The sequence below is a fragment of the Podarcis gaigeae genome, assembly GCF_964106915.1.
Source record: "Podarcis gaigeae genome assembly, chromosome: 2".
NCBI classification, from domain to species: Eukaryota; Metazoa; Chordata; class Lepidosauria; order Squamata; family Lacertidae; genus Podarcis; species Podarcis gaigeae.
Genome location: NC_139679.1, coordinates 42,317,814 through 42,332,501, shown reverse-complemented (window position 1 = coordinate 42,332,501; position 14,688 = coordinate 42,317,814). Strand labels below are relative to the sequence as shown.

Sequence of the window (14,688 nt, the reverse complement as noted above, 5' to 3'; positions counted from 1 at the left end):
GACTTACAATCTGACCTTGCAGACCTACAAATCCAAGCACCCTTAATAATTCCTACAGTTCTCCTGACTGTGAAAGTGGTATAAGAATGCTTTAAATGTACGGTGTGGATGTGACACTTGTATGGAAAAGTTCACATTAAAAAAATATTTAGATCAGAACGATGTATTAACTGGAGAGCCAAATCACTTACCCTTTCAACTTTCTTTTTATCAATCTCCTCATTTGGGGGAAGTTTCCTCTTTAGAAGTCAAATGTGACTGTGTTGGTCTTTCTTGGCAATTGCTCACCTGCATATAATGTGTTGAATTTGACAGTACTGTGGTCACTGTTCCCAATCAGCCAAAGAACACTTGCACATCACTTAAATCCTACACCAGTGGCGTAGCGTGGGGGGTGCAGGGGGGGGCCGGGCGCAACATCTGGGGGTTAGGGTTAGGCGGCACAAATCCACAGGTTAGGGGGCGCAAATCCACGGGTTAGGGAGCGCAAATTACTTGCCTTGCCCCGAGTGCTGACAACTCACGCTACGCCACTGCTGAGCACCACTTAGGATTAAGTTCAAGGTTGCCTCCCCTCCTGCTCTCTTCCATTGCATTTCTTCACCTCCGTTCTTCTATGTTAGTAGCAACCCTACCATTATACCTTCACTGGCTTTACCCTGCTGTCTTGCCTCTTCTAATCAGCATCCACTCCTCTTGGTTCTTGAACTTTGCATGAACCTCTAGGTAGAAAGCCTAAAGTTTGACCTATATAGCTCAACTATTAACTACTATTCTACCTCAAACCTATTGGCTGGCAGGTCATTTCCACAACTCTGCAAAAGAAGATGAAAGTCCAGCTACTTAAAGATTTAAACATTTCTACCAATGCAAAGGAATGAGTCTGGTCCAGTTCACCTTGTGAGCAACACAATTATCAAGCATGGGCAAAAACATTGCAGTGTTTTATTACACAGCCTGCATCTCATGCCTCCATGTATTAGCAGGTACTGTGAGGAGAAGCATGGCAATGGGGATTAGCTAAAGAACTACATGGGGCTGGCTAACCACCAGCTCTCCGTGTGCTATTGGACTCAGATGATGAAGTGTTATAGTCCATCAACATCTGAAGAGCCACAGCTATTCCTGGTCAAAGGAAGCTGTATTATAAGCAGCCAGATCACTGGTCTCAGTGCTGGTTTGCAGAAGCTGTTTGGGGTTTCAGGCAAAGTTTTTTCACCCAGCTGTAGCTGAACCTTCCAACATTGGATGGACCTGAGTTTAGAGGCAGATTTAGGGAAGCACAACCAGTTCTGGTGGTCACCGAGCTGAGAGGGCACCATAGGGGGCACTGCAACAATGACTAACAATTGAAAGCAAAAGGAAGGGGAGCACCAAATTTTGGCACCATTGCACAGAACACTACTGAAATTTTTAAGTCTGAAGTCTGCCACTGCCAAGTTCTAGCCTTATCAGAGGTGGGGGGAAAACCTTTTCCCTATCCACTTTCTCTACACCCTGCATAATGTCCGGAGGAAGAGGGTGATCTAGCCTTTTCTCTTTGCAACGAGGCCCCAATTTAGTAGCCCCACAAGACTGCTGTTCATCACTGACTGGGGGAAAATAGGAGAATAAAAGCTGTACAACAGTATCAGGCAGCAGATGTCTTGCAAATAATTTTCCTCTACAGGACATTGTTCACTGTTGGCTTTTTTGAAGGTGGCAGGACATGAGCATGTGCCCTTGTTTAGTGACAAAAAATGTTTCTTGCCTCAATACGTGATTTATATAGTGTACTACTGCATTTTATCATATTGTAGACCCATCAGCGACAACTCTACCATTAGACAGAGCAAGTTAACCGATTTGAAGCAAATAATAATAATAATAATAACAACAACAACAACCCAGTGAATTGTTATTGACCCCATCTGCACTATACATTTAAAGGAGTATCGTACCACTTTAATCAGTCCAGGTTTCCCTGCAAATTCCTGGGAACTGTCGTTTATTAGGGGGTTTCCTAAGAACTTTCAGCACCCTTAATGTTTTTATTATGTTTTTATATATGCTGTAAACCACCCAGAGTGGCTGGGGAAACCCAGCCATATAGGCGGGGTATATATAATAAAATTATTGTTGTTGCTGTTATTATTATTAACAAACTGCACTTCCCAGGATTATTTGGTGAAAGCCATGACTATTTAAAATGGTATGCTTCTGCTTTAAACCTATAGTACAGAAGAGGTAATTTTTTTCATTTCTGCTCTCAGGGAAAGAGGGAGCCAATTGTGGGATATTCTGTCTCAGGTGCCAAAATACCTTGAACAGTTTTGGAGACTCTGCACCTTGATTTTAGGATGTGAGAACGTTTGTTGCTTCACCTCAGGTAGGAAAATATCTTGGGCCAGGGTCTGGAGCCTGGCCATTGTAAATCCCAGATCTGCTCTCCTATGAATCGACAAACACCAGGAGTACAAGGCAAACTATTGCATCAATACATGTGAACTGTTTTTTAAAAAAACAGCCAACATGTTTCATGAATGCAGATGGCTAAAAACAATGGAGGAAATAGAAGGAAGTGGCACCTGGAAGGATGCTTGTTTTGTTTACACAAAGTTCCAGATCCAGGATACAATCTAAATAGATATACTATGCTGGTGACTTGGAATAACTCCTCAAGGGAACAGTCAACATCAAGTAAAAACAACGGGAGGCATTTTGAAAGATTTATAACACCGTAACTTGAAAGTCATAATTGACACTTTACAAAATGAAGATGTGATAGAGCAGAAAGTGACAATGTACACAGACATCTGTAGCAGTGCTCTGGAATTTTTTGCTCCATTGGTTTTTGTTCTAAAATATATAGGACAAGCAGGTGAGTAGAGGACATTGCCGATGTCCAGTGACATCCTCCTTCCCACGTGGTTTCCCCACAGTTAAGTCCCATAGTGATGGACCTGCCCCAAGTTGCATGCATAAGATGCCTGCTGTATTCAGGCAGCCAGATTCAATTCAAGGGCACAGACTAGATGGTTTGGGAGTGGTGGGAGATAGCTCAGCTTGCAGAGCATGAGACTTTTAATCTCAGGGTTATGAGTTCAAGCCCCACCTTGGACAAAAGATTCCTGCATTGCAGGGGCTTGGACTAGATTATCCTCATGGTCCCTTACAACTCTATGATTCTGTGATAAAGAGGTAAGGAAGGAGAAATAAACATCCAAAGAGAAAACTGTGCTGTGAGTGAGCAGCCAATTCGATCAATTCCCCCTGCAACACAAAGTCTGCAGACTTTTGACACACAAAGTGACTGCAGCATGGAGCATTTGGGGAAGAGGGATCCAACATGAATGTACAGTTTCATGTATGGCTGGGGGAGGAGAGAGAAAGATAAATGGCAGATGAGGCACTGGAAACCAGGAGGAGACAACTTTGTGTGGAGTGTCAGCCTCATGTTAAGATTCTCTTGCTTTAAGACCACTTTTTCTGCTTCATATGGGCAATCGTTTAGCTTGTGCACTCATTTAGGTAAAAATTGTAAGAGGTTTTCCAACACTCACTAGAGCTCAAAGTAGTCAAGAGTAGGACATAAATCAACACACCTCATATGTTCATCCAACTCAACTCTAAAATGAATGAAGCTTTTGTTCCCATGACTGTTCTCAGAAGGGTATGTACAGCTTTGACTCCCTCAAGACTTAAGCCTTTCTTTGGACTTCAAAACTATTTTCATTTAGAGATAGTGGATGTTCGTCCCGTAACCCCCCAACCCCCAACCCCCGTCCATGTTCTTCTTTACTTACAGGGGAAACATATGTATTGCAAAAAGCAAACAAAATTAAGGCTCTAAAAAGCATTAGAAAATTGATTTCATTCATTGACTTCCAAGAGTAATTCTGTACATTTTCTATTTGCTAAACGGTGAGGGGGGATGGAGGGGGGAGCAAAACATGTGTTTTATCAACAAAGCTTCATAGTGGACACTAGAAGGGGTGAAGTGGGGGTGGGGGGAGAATTGTGCTACCAAAGTAGCAGTTGGCAGCTGGGTTCTTCAGCACCATAATGGCAGTGTAGAAAACTGTCTCATTATGAAAGCAGCGTACCCTCCCGAGTTCTCGTTTCTTAATGAAAGCTCCACTTTTAGCTACTACAGAAACTCACAGCCTCCTCTGTGATACCAAAGCTTCATATAAAGCCACACTGTAATTGAAACTAGTATTGGTTTGTTGTTTTTTTTTTAAAAAAGGATAGCGTTTGAAAGCGTTTGAAATGGCAAACGCCTTAAACAAGGAAGCCCAAATTCAAAGCTTGACTCTGTATCGTTTATTTAACATGATTTTGATTGCGTAGGCCCCTGACACAAAATTAGTTCTAGGTCAACTCACAAAAAGAAATTGACAACCATAACAATAAAATATGCAACACCAAAAATAAAGAGATACCTGTAAGACATCACCAGCATTAAACCAATTCACACTAAATGTAGCCCGTCACATACCACCGAATGCCTAGGAGTAGGGAAAGGTCTCAGCCTTCCACTAGAAAGTAGTAGTGTGTGTACCAAGCAAGGCTCAGTGGAGAAGAACCTTCACACTGTAGCATCTAAAACTGTTGTTAAGTGTTTGTTTCTTAAATGCATTTCACTTCTAGTTAATACCTATGCAGCACAAGCCTGTCCATGTTTACTTGGAAGTAAGTCCTACTGTGTTCAGTGGGACTTACATCCAGAGAAAGAATGCATAGCTTTGTAGCTTCAATGTTGCAAATAGATCCTTTGTTGGTGTCACATTCCAAAACTGGACAGATCAGTGGATACAAGATGATCTAGATTCTAGAATAACAGTAATAATAATAAAGTATCCTTGCCATGGCTACATGAAAAGAAGTTCGAACAATAAAATACAGTATTTAAACGAGCAAAGCAAGCTGTATCTCAGGATAAGAATGTGAACTCCTCAAGAGTTAGGTAGTAAAAACTAGAAGCAAAGTCTTGGGGAGGGGGGGATTGCACCCCTCCTGGAATTTAAGGTCAGGTATCTATGTGGTTTACAACCCACCAATGATCATTTGATTATGTTTCAAATTAGTCAAACAACTGAGCTGTGGAGGAGGATTGATAAAACAAGATAAGGAGCTGAGGGGAATGGGCAGGCTAACCGTGGAAGACAATGAATGTGGAATTTAGACAAAGCACTTGTGACCAGAAAACAACACTGCATTTCACAACCTCTTAAGCAAGCTGCAAGAGCAAACCAAGCTCTGGGCACCCAGGAACAGACTGGCTAATGCAATACACATTCAAGAGTGCTTCTGTATTTTTACACCAACCAATTGACTAAATTGGCAAGGCCACTTCCCATATTAATAATTATTATCACACTGCAAACACACACACACACACACACAGCACCTTATGGCAAAGTGAGGGCGGAGGGGGGACAAATATAAGAAACATAATCAACATCTCTACAAAGTAGTCATTATCTTTTTAACATGCAGATACAAGCATGCGCTAACATTGAATACCATCGGATTCTTCAAAGGCCGCATCATGTTATTTTTTCATACATGTCCATCAGCCTGGGAATAAGCAATGTGATCATATACTCCCTCAATAATAAATAATTGCCAAAGTGAGGTTAGGGGACTTAAAAGTGCAATCCTTAAGCCACTTATCTGGAAGTAAACCCAACTACACTGTTAGGAACCAACAGATACACACACCTGGAGTAAGCCCAAGTGACAAACAATGAGTCTTGCACCTGAGTAGACATGCATAGGATTGCACTGTCAGTGCCACACTGGAAGTCACCACCTGCACCAACTTCCTGAGGCATATAATGCAGGTGTGTGGAGAACCTGTGGGGCTATTCAGATACTGTTGGACTCCAATTCCAATCTGCCCCAGCCAGCACAGCCCATTGTCAGGGATCCCCTGAGTTGTAGCCCAGTGGCATTTGGTAGGACATCAGTTCCTGGTATAATGGAAAGAGGAAATAACCAGGTGGTCCTTCACCCCAGATGAGAAAGTACACATCTGCACCAATCACAGTTCTAGAAGATATATACATACTATACCTTTAAAGCACATTCAAAGTACTTCCCTTCCCAGCAGAAAATCTTGGCAACTGTAGTTTGCCGCTCACAGAGCTATAATTCCCAACACCCTTAAACTACAGTTCCCAGGATTCTTCAGGGGTGGGTGGGTGTGCTTTAAAAGTCTAGTGTGTACAAAATGCAGAGTATGAAGTAGCCTGAACCTTCCATATTTTTCCTTGCACCTCTGCTGACAAATAAATACACATTTGGTTACATTTTAGGGAAGCAATGCATTTAGGATTCCCCCCCCCACAAAATATGCCCCAAGTTGATTTTGCAACACACAAGGGGGGGGAGAGGCTGAGAGCTAGAAGAGGAAATTGAAGGAAGTGCTGGATATAGTTTGCTGGGCTCTCATCAGGGCTGTAATTCTGCAGAGTGCAGAAGGGGAAAACCTGGGTTCTGGTTCTGGGAACAAGATTCAGTTTCTCTAGGATCTTTCTTTTAAAAAGAGGCGCTTACAAGTTTCTAGTCCTTACGGACGGAAGGTAAGCTCACAAAGTTTGCAGCAAACTACCTTCAGAAATCTCAGAAGGGGACATTTCAACCAGAGGGGAGGGGCTGAAAAAAGAGTTCCGGTAGTTGTGGCGAGGACGCCCTCCGTGCCTTGAATAGCTCCTTCCTCCCTAACCGGAATAAAACGATGCAAAGCAGTAAACACAGCAAAATGGTGCGAAATGTATATTTTAAAAAAAAGTTGTTCCCGTGGGCTCAATGCGCAAGATTTATCCATGCCCGTGTTTCTTGACCCAGAAACTGGATTGAACTGGTGCAGGATTCACACCCTGACCCTGACCCGTTCCCCCTCCCCAACCCGTGAGAAGCAAGTCCTCTATTGCAGGGAAGCACGACGAAGCGGGCAAGCAGATCGCCGCCGCCGCCGCCCCCCATCCATTCCCCGTTATTCACTTCCAAGGAATGGTACCAGGCAACGCTCACCGGTGAAATTATCCATTTTATATTCCCACCCACCCTAAAAATAAAAAATAAAAAATCACACCGAGAGAGAGCAGAAGTCTGGAGGAGGACCAAGGATGTTGCAAGATTTCCTCACCGAACCGGGGCTCGACTCGATGGCCTCTGCGCGCCCTTTCCAGGCAGAGGCGGCATCCGTGTGGCCCCGAACCAACAGGACGCGTTTCTGAAACGGAGACGCCTTGCCCAGGCGACCTCAGTCAGGATGAAGCTCCACTGACAGCCGCCGGGCTTCTCAGTCCGCCTCGGAGACAGCCAAACGCGGCCCCCCCGCCCCCCCCCCACTAAGCCGAGAGACACCGGGACGCGCCCTCCCGCCACTTTGGAGCAGCCGCGAGCTCTCCAAGCCCCAGCTCAGTGCTGCTGCCACGAAGACCGACCGACCTGCTCTGGGCGCCTCCTCCCTGCGTCTCGCCCATCCTCGGCTGCAGCCCAGCAGCAGCAGCGGCGGCGCTTCAAGTCCTTGCCATCGCTGTCCCGCCGCGAGCAACACTCTGCAGGCGTCGAGCTCAGCTGAGGGAAGAAGAGGCGCGAAGCGGCCGCCCCGGGCTGGCCCCGCCCCTTGCCTGGGCGGCCAGGTGGCGGGCGGAGGAAGCGAGCCGGGCGCCCTCAGAGCTGCCGGTGGGGCTGAGGCGCGAGGCGTTGTTTGTTGACCGACTCGGTCGCTATCTCCGCCGTCTTCCCCCAACCAAGTAAACCCGCCCTTTACTTCCTCCTTCCCCGCCGCTGGTTTCAAAATGTCAGAGGGTGAAGTGATGTAGCGCCCGGCCTTCTTCTGAAGAAGGCTGCTGGTCGCCGCAGTCTGAGGCGCGCTTGACTCGGAGGTCAGCCCCGCTGAGTCCGCTGGGGTCGACCTCTCCGCTTGGTCGGTAGCGCTGCAGCCCATAGGTTGGATGAGGCCCTAAGCTACTGAAGGTAATGGCGCCCTTTATATGTCCAGCGGTCCTTTGTCAACAACAAATTGTCGCTGGTTTTTGTGTTGAATATATGCTATGTGGTAATTTATGGACCTAATCGGTATCTAAAGCCATTTGCACATGTTGCCATGCAACCAGTCCATGAGGAAGGTAAAGGGACCACAAACAGGAGTTTGCCACCCAAAATAACAGCCCTGAACTGAATTCTTTCTTTACTAGTTACAGATAGGTAGCCGTGTTGGTCTGCCATAGTCAAAACAAAAAAAATTCCTTCCAGTAGCACCTTAAAGACCAACTAAGTCAGTTCTTGGTATGAGTTTTCGTGTGCATGCACACTTCTTCAGATACACATGTGCATGCACACGAAAACTCATACCAAGAACTGACTTAGTTGGTCTTTAAGGTGCTACTGGAAGGAATTTTCTTTCTTTACTGTGAGGGATGTAAAGGTAAAGGGACCCCTGACCATTAGGTCCAGTCGTTGGCCGACTCTGGGGTTGCGGCGCTCATCTCTCTTTATTGGCTGAGGGAGCCGGCGTACAGCTTCCGGGTCATGTGGCCAGCATGACTAAGCCGCTTCTGGCGAACCAGAGCAGTGCACGGAAACGCCGTATACCTTCCCACCGGAGCGGTACCTATTTATCTACTTGTGCTTTGATGTGCTTTCAAACTGCTAGGTTGGCAGGAGCAGGGACCGAGCAACGGGAGCTCACCCCGTGGTGGGGATTCGAACCGCCAACCTTCTGATTGGCAAGTCCTAGGCTCTGAGGAAACCAGTGATATTTTAGCAAGCAGGAGAGCAGGCGGGGCCCATTACTTACATCATAGCAACCTACACAACACAAAACAAAACACTGTTGCTGTATGTAGGTTTTATTTTATTTGTTTTTTATCTTGTATTTTGGAAATGTACATCCATTTTTTTCCTTAATTTTTTTGGGGGCCCCCAAGAGAGTGGGGCCCTAAGCTATAGCTTGTTTAGCTTATGCGTAAATCTGGCACTGCTGCAGCCTGAAAACAAATGTCCCTTGACGACACCGGAAAGCATTTGAGCTTTTGGTTTGGTGCCATAAGATTGCACGATGCTCTCTCAGTTGCTACACATTCTACATTTCCCCTCAAAGAATTCTGGGTACTGTAGTTTGCATGCCAGGAGGTTGGACTAGTTGACCCTGCTGGGGGTTCCTTCCAGCTCTACAGTTCTGTGATTCTATGGTGAAGTGTTGCTGGGAACACTTACCCTGCGAGGGGGTCAAACTACAGGGCCCAGAATTCTTCAAGGGGAAAGGATGTGCTTTAAAGGTACAGTGTGTGTGTGTGTGTGTGTGTGTGTGTGTGTGTGTGTGTGTGCCCTGCCTCAAATTGAAGGGTCATGCCCCCAAGTCAGAGAAGGAGGGAGGAGGCATGTCATTCCAATGCAAAGATGATCTTGTGCTATGGATGTGGTCACCACCTTGGTCAGCTTTAAAAGAGGGTAAGACAAATATGTGGAGTGGAGAATAAGGCAATGGCTTCTAGTGAGGCTGGCTATCTACAGCCCCCAGCAGCGGAGACTGTAGGCTTCTGAAGACCAGTGGGTGGGAATCATGAGGAGGAGGAGGAGAGGGTGCTGTTGTGCTCACTTACAGCTTGTTTGCTGTTGTGAGAGCAGAGTGCTGGACTACAGGGACCTTTGATTTGATCAATGAGGGCTCTTCTTACATGGATTGTGTAAGCCCTTATGGTGACTAAGATACGTTGAGCCTGGAAGGATGACTACCCACTGTCTTACTACGCAATAGTCTGAGGACCTCACTGCTCTGGCAACATTCAAACATATTTCATACGGGCATCAATCTTGTGTGGATTGTGTGGATTAGCTAATGTTTCATTTAAGATCTGTGTACTGATGTGGTCTACTGTCATTGTTAGTATTGCTTTATTATTATTATTATTATTATTATTATTATTATTATTATTATTATTATTTTCTGTTCGCTCACTCTGTTTTTTAATTTTATTTCTTCTTTTCCTTGTTAAATATGAATTTTTAAAAATTGAAAGATGCTGGGCTTGATGGGCCTTTGATCTGATCAAGGGGAGCTCTTTTTATGTTCCTGTGAACAATGCAGATATCATTACTTTTTTTCTCCCTCCCCCTCCCACCCTGTTCAACATCCAGCCTGAAGCTTTTGGAATTTTTCAAAATAAAAATGGCAGACTAACCCTTAGCCATGCTTGTTCAATGTAACCTACCTCTTCCTCTGCTTAGCTTATTTAGTGGCTCGCTCACTCTCTCTGAGGAAAGTTTGTTTATTCAGCATGGCATGTGGAGGATTGGCAAATAGCACCACAGGAGATGGTGTCATAGTCCCTACTGCGAAATAAGTAGTGGTGTTTCGTCTCTACTCCACTGCACCACTGCATACCATGCTTCTGATCTGCATTGCTTGCACTTGAGCCACATAGAGGATGAGTGTTGCTAGGTGCTTAAAGGACTCCGGGCACAGACCATGGAAGATTTGCACAAATGTATAGGGTGCAGAGTTGTAAAGAAAGAAGGGGAGTTTTAAAACGGGGGGGGGGGCAGGCTGGAGATCTGGGGTCAGCTTTTGGGCTTTCAGGGCCACTCCCTAACAATATCACTGGTGCCAGGTCTCAAAATATCTGATTCAGTCTGCATGTGTTTCTCTTCTGTGGTGTGCAGCAGCAGCAGAGGAACTTCCCTTAATTCTTCAACCTGTGCAACGTGTAGCTTCTAGAAAGCATGCAGTTCTGTGAGTTGTGAAGTTATGTCCTGAATGTACAGCACTGCTAGCTGCAGAGCTTTGCATGGTCTGCTCACCATAACCCACAAGTCGGCTCAAGGGAATTACTCCTTGGCAGGTTGCCAGCTGAAGGGGATTACCGAACATGGCCGTAGGCTCTGGGGGCTTCATGCTGGGAGGAAGGAAGTGCAGAACAAGGAGGAAGGTGGTTTTCCGGGCCATGTGCACTGGCTGGGAGCTTGCTGCAATTGTCAGCGACAAAAGATGTAAACAAGGTGGCATCTATCCTTAAGCTGAGCTATAGAATTGGCATGGTATGATCTGGGCTGTGTCTGTAATCCCCCAGGAAAAAAACAACTCAGCAACAGAATTAGCTTCCACACCTCTACAAAGAATTGTTCAAAGCAATATGCACTCCCATAAGAAATCTGAAATCAATTCATTTTAAGCAATTCCTTCTTTCATTAAGGAGACTCCTTCTTAAGGAGATATATACAGTGCACACACACATATATACATACAAATTCCACCTGAATACTAAAGCTGGTTTTGAGTTTTCATTTCCTACTAGCACTTTTATTTGCAAATGTAAGCAAAGCTTACGAAGTTAACAACACTGCCTTTAAGATAATGATCAAATGGCACCGATCCAGCTAAAGCTAGTAATGACTAGGTCCCACTGAAATTAACGAAAGCAGTTAGTCATTACTAATTTGCCCCACTTCTTTCAGAAGGGCTTAAAAGGAGAGGGGGGGGAGAGAATAAGCTTTGCAGACCTTTCAATAACGGCGCAGAAGAGAGAATTTCAGCCGTTGTGTCTCTCAGGACAAGCTATACCTCTTAAACACCCTTCTTCTGCACAACCATGGCAGGTGCAGGAGTGCCATCCCGTTTTTTCACATGACCACCTCAGCCGCATCTGAGACCAGTATAAGTAACTCAAGACATACAAATTCATCATTTGTTCCTGGTACTCACGTGGCATGACTATTGGCTCTCTTGGCTTCTTCTTTTCCCATTGATTTCTTTGGCCCCACAATATCCCAGAACCACGAATGGCATTTTTCTGCAGAAATAGATTTGCATAAAACATAGCCCTTCTCTAAGCAAACCTATCCTTAGAAATATGCAAAGTCGGCATCCAAGCGATAGGGAGAACAAAGAAGCAGCAAATATTTCCCCTTTAGTCATATTAATTAAGAGAGTGCACTGTTTTTCAAAGAGTGAGGTTGCGCATACACCGTACATTTAAAGCACACACACAAATGGCACAAGAATCCTGAGATCTATAGTTTACACTTCACAAAGCTACACTTCCCAGCATCCGTAAAAAAAACCACAGTTCCCAGGATTCTATGCAGTGGGTGTGTTTTAAATGTTATGGGAATAGCCTCAGGTGATTCTAGCATCCAGGAGGGCACCTGTTATAGTTTCTCCACGTGATTGAGCCACACTGAAAGAATGCATGTAGGGGTGGGCTTGCTTGAAAGTGACCAACATGAAAATCTTCCTGCCATGGAAAGGAAATACAACATAGAAGCTAGATGCTTTGGCTCAAACTATTAGCCTGTGAATGACAGCAGTGGGGTGAGGAATCCATGTCCTACCCCCCACCCCCCCGTGTTCGACTCCCAACTTGCATAAACTGCAGCCAGCAAAGCCAATGGCCAAGAACGATGCAAGTTGGGATCCAGAAAAGTTTGGAAGGCCAAATGGCAATCCTCCCCCAATCCCTAGACAGCATCTTAAAAAAGAGAGACATCACCTTGCCGACAAAGGTCCTTATAGTTAAAGCTATGGTTTTCCCAGTAGTGATGTATGGACGTGAGAGCCGGACCATAAAAAAGGCTGATCGCCAAAGAATCGATGCTTTTGAATTATGGTGCTGGAGGAGACTCTTGAGAGTCCCATGGACTGCAAGAAGATCAAACCTCTCCATTCTGAAGGAAATCAGCCCTGAGTGCTCACTGGAAGGACAGATCGTGAAGCTGAGGCTCCAATACTTTGGCCACCTCATGAGAAGAGAAGACTCCCTGGAAAAGACCCTGCAAGGAGAAGGGGACAACAGAGGATGAGATGGTTGGACAGTGTTCTCGAAGCTACCAGCATGAGTTTGACCAAACTGTGGGAGGCAGTGGAAGACAGGAGTGCCTGGCGTGCTCTGGTCCATGGGATCATGAAGAGTCAGACACGACTAAATGACTAAACAACAACAACATGACAATCCTCCCCAAGCCCTATACAGTATGGGAGTATGTGTACTGCCTGAGTTGTATATGCCTCAAAGATGGTCCCTTTTCCTGTGCTTGCTTATGGCAGCTGCTCCATCTCCTATGTGGCAAGCAGGTCAAGCAGCAAAGACTGCTTCTCAGTGATTGCCACTCTGTTGTGGAACAGCATTCCTCACAAAGTCCAGCTTGAGCATTTCCCAGCAGCAGCAATGCAATATCTCAGAATGCAAGCAAAGCATGTTGCGGCCAAGGATTGGGAAGGGGATTATGGTAACAGCAGGGTTTTTACAACTTAGTTAAAATGTTGTCAGCCCAGGCCAAGCTTCCTGAGACAGGGCAGGTTAAAATTCAAACACATAGATGAAAATGGGTCGAACCAAAATGCCAAATAAGGGGAATTCAGAATCAATGTAAGGGTCTCAAAACAATCAAGAAGACAGTCATTTGATGAAATCTCTCGCACATGCCCTTTTAATATAATGTTGTTAAGCTCTATATGATGTGGGCCTTTCTATGTACGTAACTCATGGGGTTTTATGTTATGAGAGCTGACTGTCATTCCCCCCCCCATTACTTTGGTGGAGGGGCAGGCAGAAGAGAGATCAGGATCTACTGCTAGCTCTCTGGGTGGTTTGCAATAGGTTGGCAAAGCTTTCTCATTCCAAATCCTTTTAACAATAACAGCAATAATATCACCTTTGCCAGCGGGCTGCTGAGATGAAGAAAGCTAAACAGGAGTGTTGTTCTGTCTAAAAGGACTGAGAGCTTAGTTCAGAAAATAAATCCCTAGGTTCAGAATGTGCTCAAGGATACCCTGTTGTTCTTGAACACCAACTGTGCACCTTTTGCACTAGGCTCCCATTGGTAGATCTTGGCGTTCTAATAATAAAGCAAGCCTGAAATCAGTCTCCTCTTCCTTTGGTAGATGGATCAGATCTAGTAAGCAGCTTCTCTCTCCTACAGGGCCTTTGTCATCAACAGTGTGTACACTAAAAGGAGGAAGCTGGTTTCACAATGTGGCATGATGTATATTTGCATAAGAGCCTGCTCTTTCAGCATTAGTCTCTTCCCTATACTATGCAACAACTGGGGACAATCCAATATTTTTTGCTGCCCGAGTTGAGGGACCAGATAATGACCCTTCCCTCCCCGTTCTATGTATGGAAGCCAACTGGACTGATGCATGAATCTGATGAAGACCTGAGGAAACACGCTAGTTTGGCGAGGAGCAAAGACATGTCATGTAGCTTACAAAACTCTTTTCTCTAACAGAGAGGGATGGCCAGAGGAATGGCTTAGAAGGAACAAGATGCTGCAATTGCCTCTCTTTGCCTCATGGTAAGGCCAGCCCTGCAACAGTGGAAAGAAGCCAATGTTTGCTTGAGTCAGGTCTAATCAGATAATCTACTGACTGCACTGAGCATGAGTTGTTGTTGTTGTCCCCTGAGGCGGAAGTGAAAGCTGCCCATGGAAAACAATGGAGAAGTCCATTCTGTTAGAATAGCTGTGACTAGGTCCTCTCATTTAGCCAAAGGGAGCAGCAAACACTGGAGTTTCTGTCTTCCACATTCTGTAAACCCATAAGTTCCCCCTCTAGGCAATGGAATGAGTCACTCCGATTTTTCTTACATCTATTCCCTCACTATTTTGTAAGTCTTGGAAACTTACAATGTCATTTTTAAAAACAACAACAAGCATTTTTTTAAATTTTAATTTGCAAACTATTTGCATTGACAA

General features: G+C 45.1%; 1 protein-coding gene across 2 annotated transcripts in view; it reads right to left on the bottom strand.

The window, feature by feature from the left end:
• The window catches only part of PIK3R5 (phosphoinositide-3-kinase regulatory subunit 5), a 53,189-nt gene extending 45,448 nt beyond the window's left edge, over positions 1 to 7,741 (bottom strand). The window contains exon 1 of one of the 2 annotated variants that reach the window (XM_083725821.1): positions 7,441 to 7,741. The gene's annotated coding sequence lies outside the window, so the exon portion shown is untranslated. The remainder of the gene's footprint in view (positions 1 to 7,440) is intronic. The other variant, XM_083725820.1, reaches the window with a different exon arrangement.
• Positions 7,742 to 14,688: the final 6,947 nt, after the last annotated feature.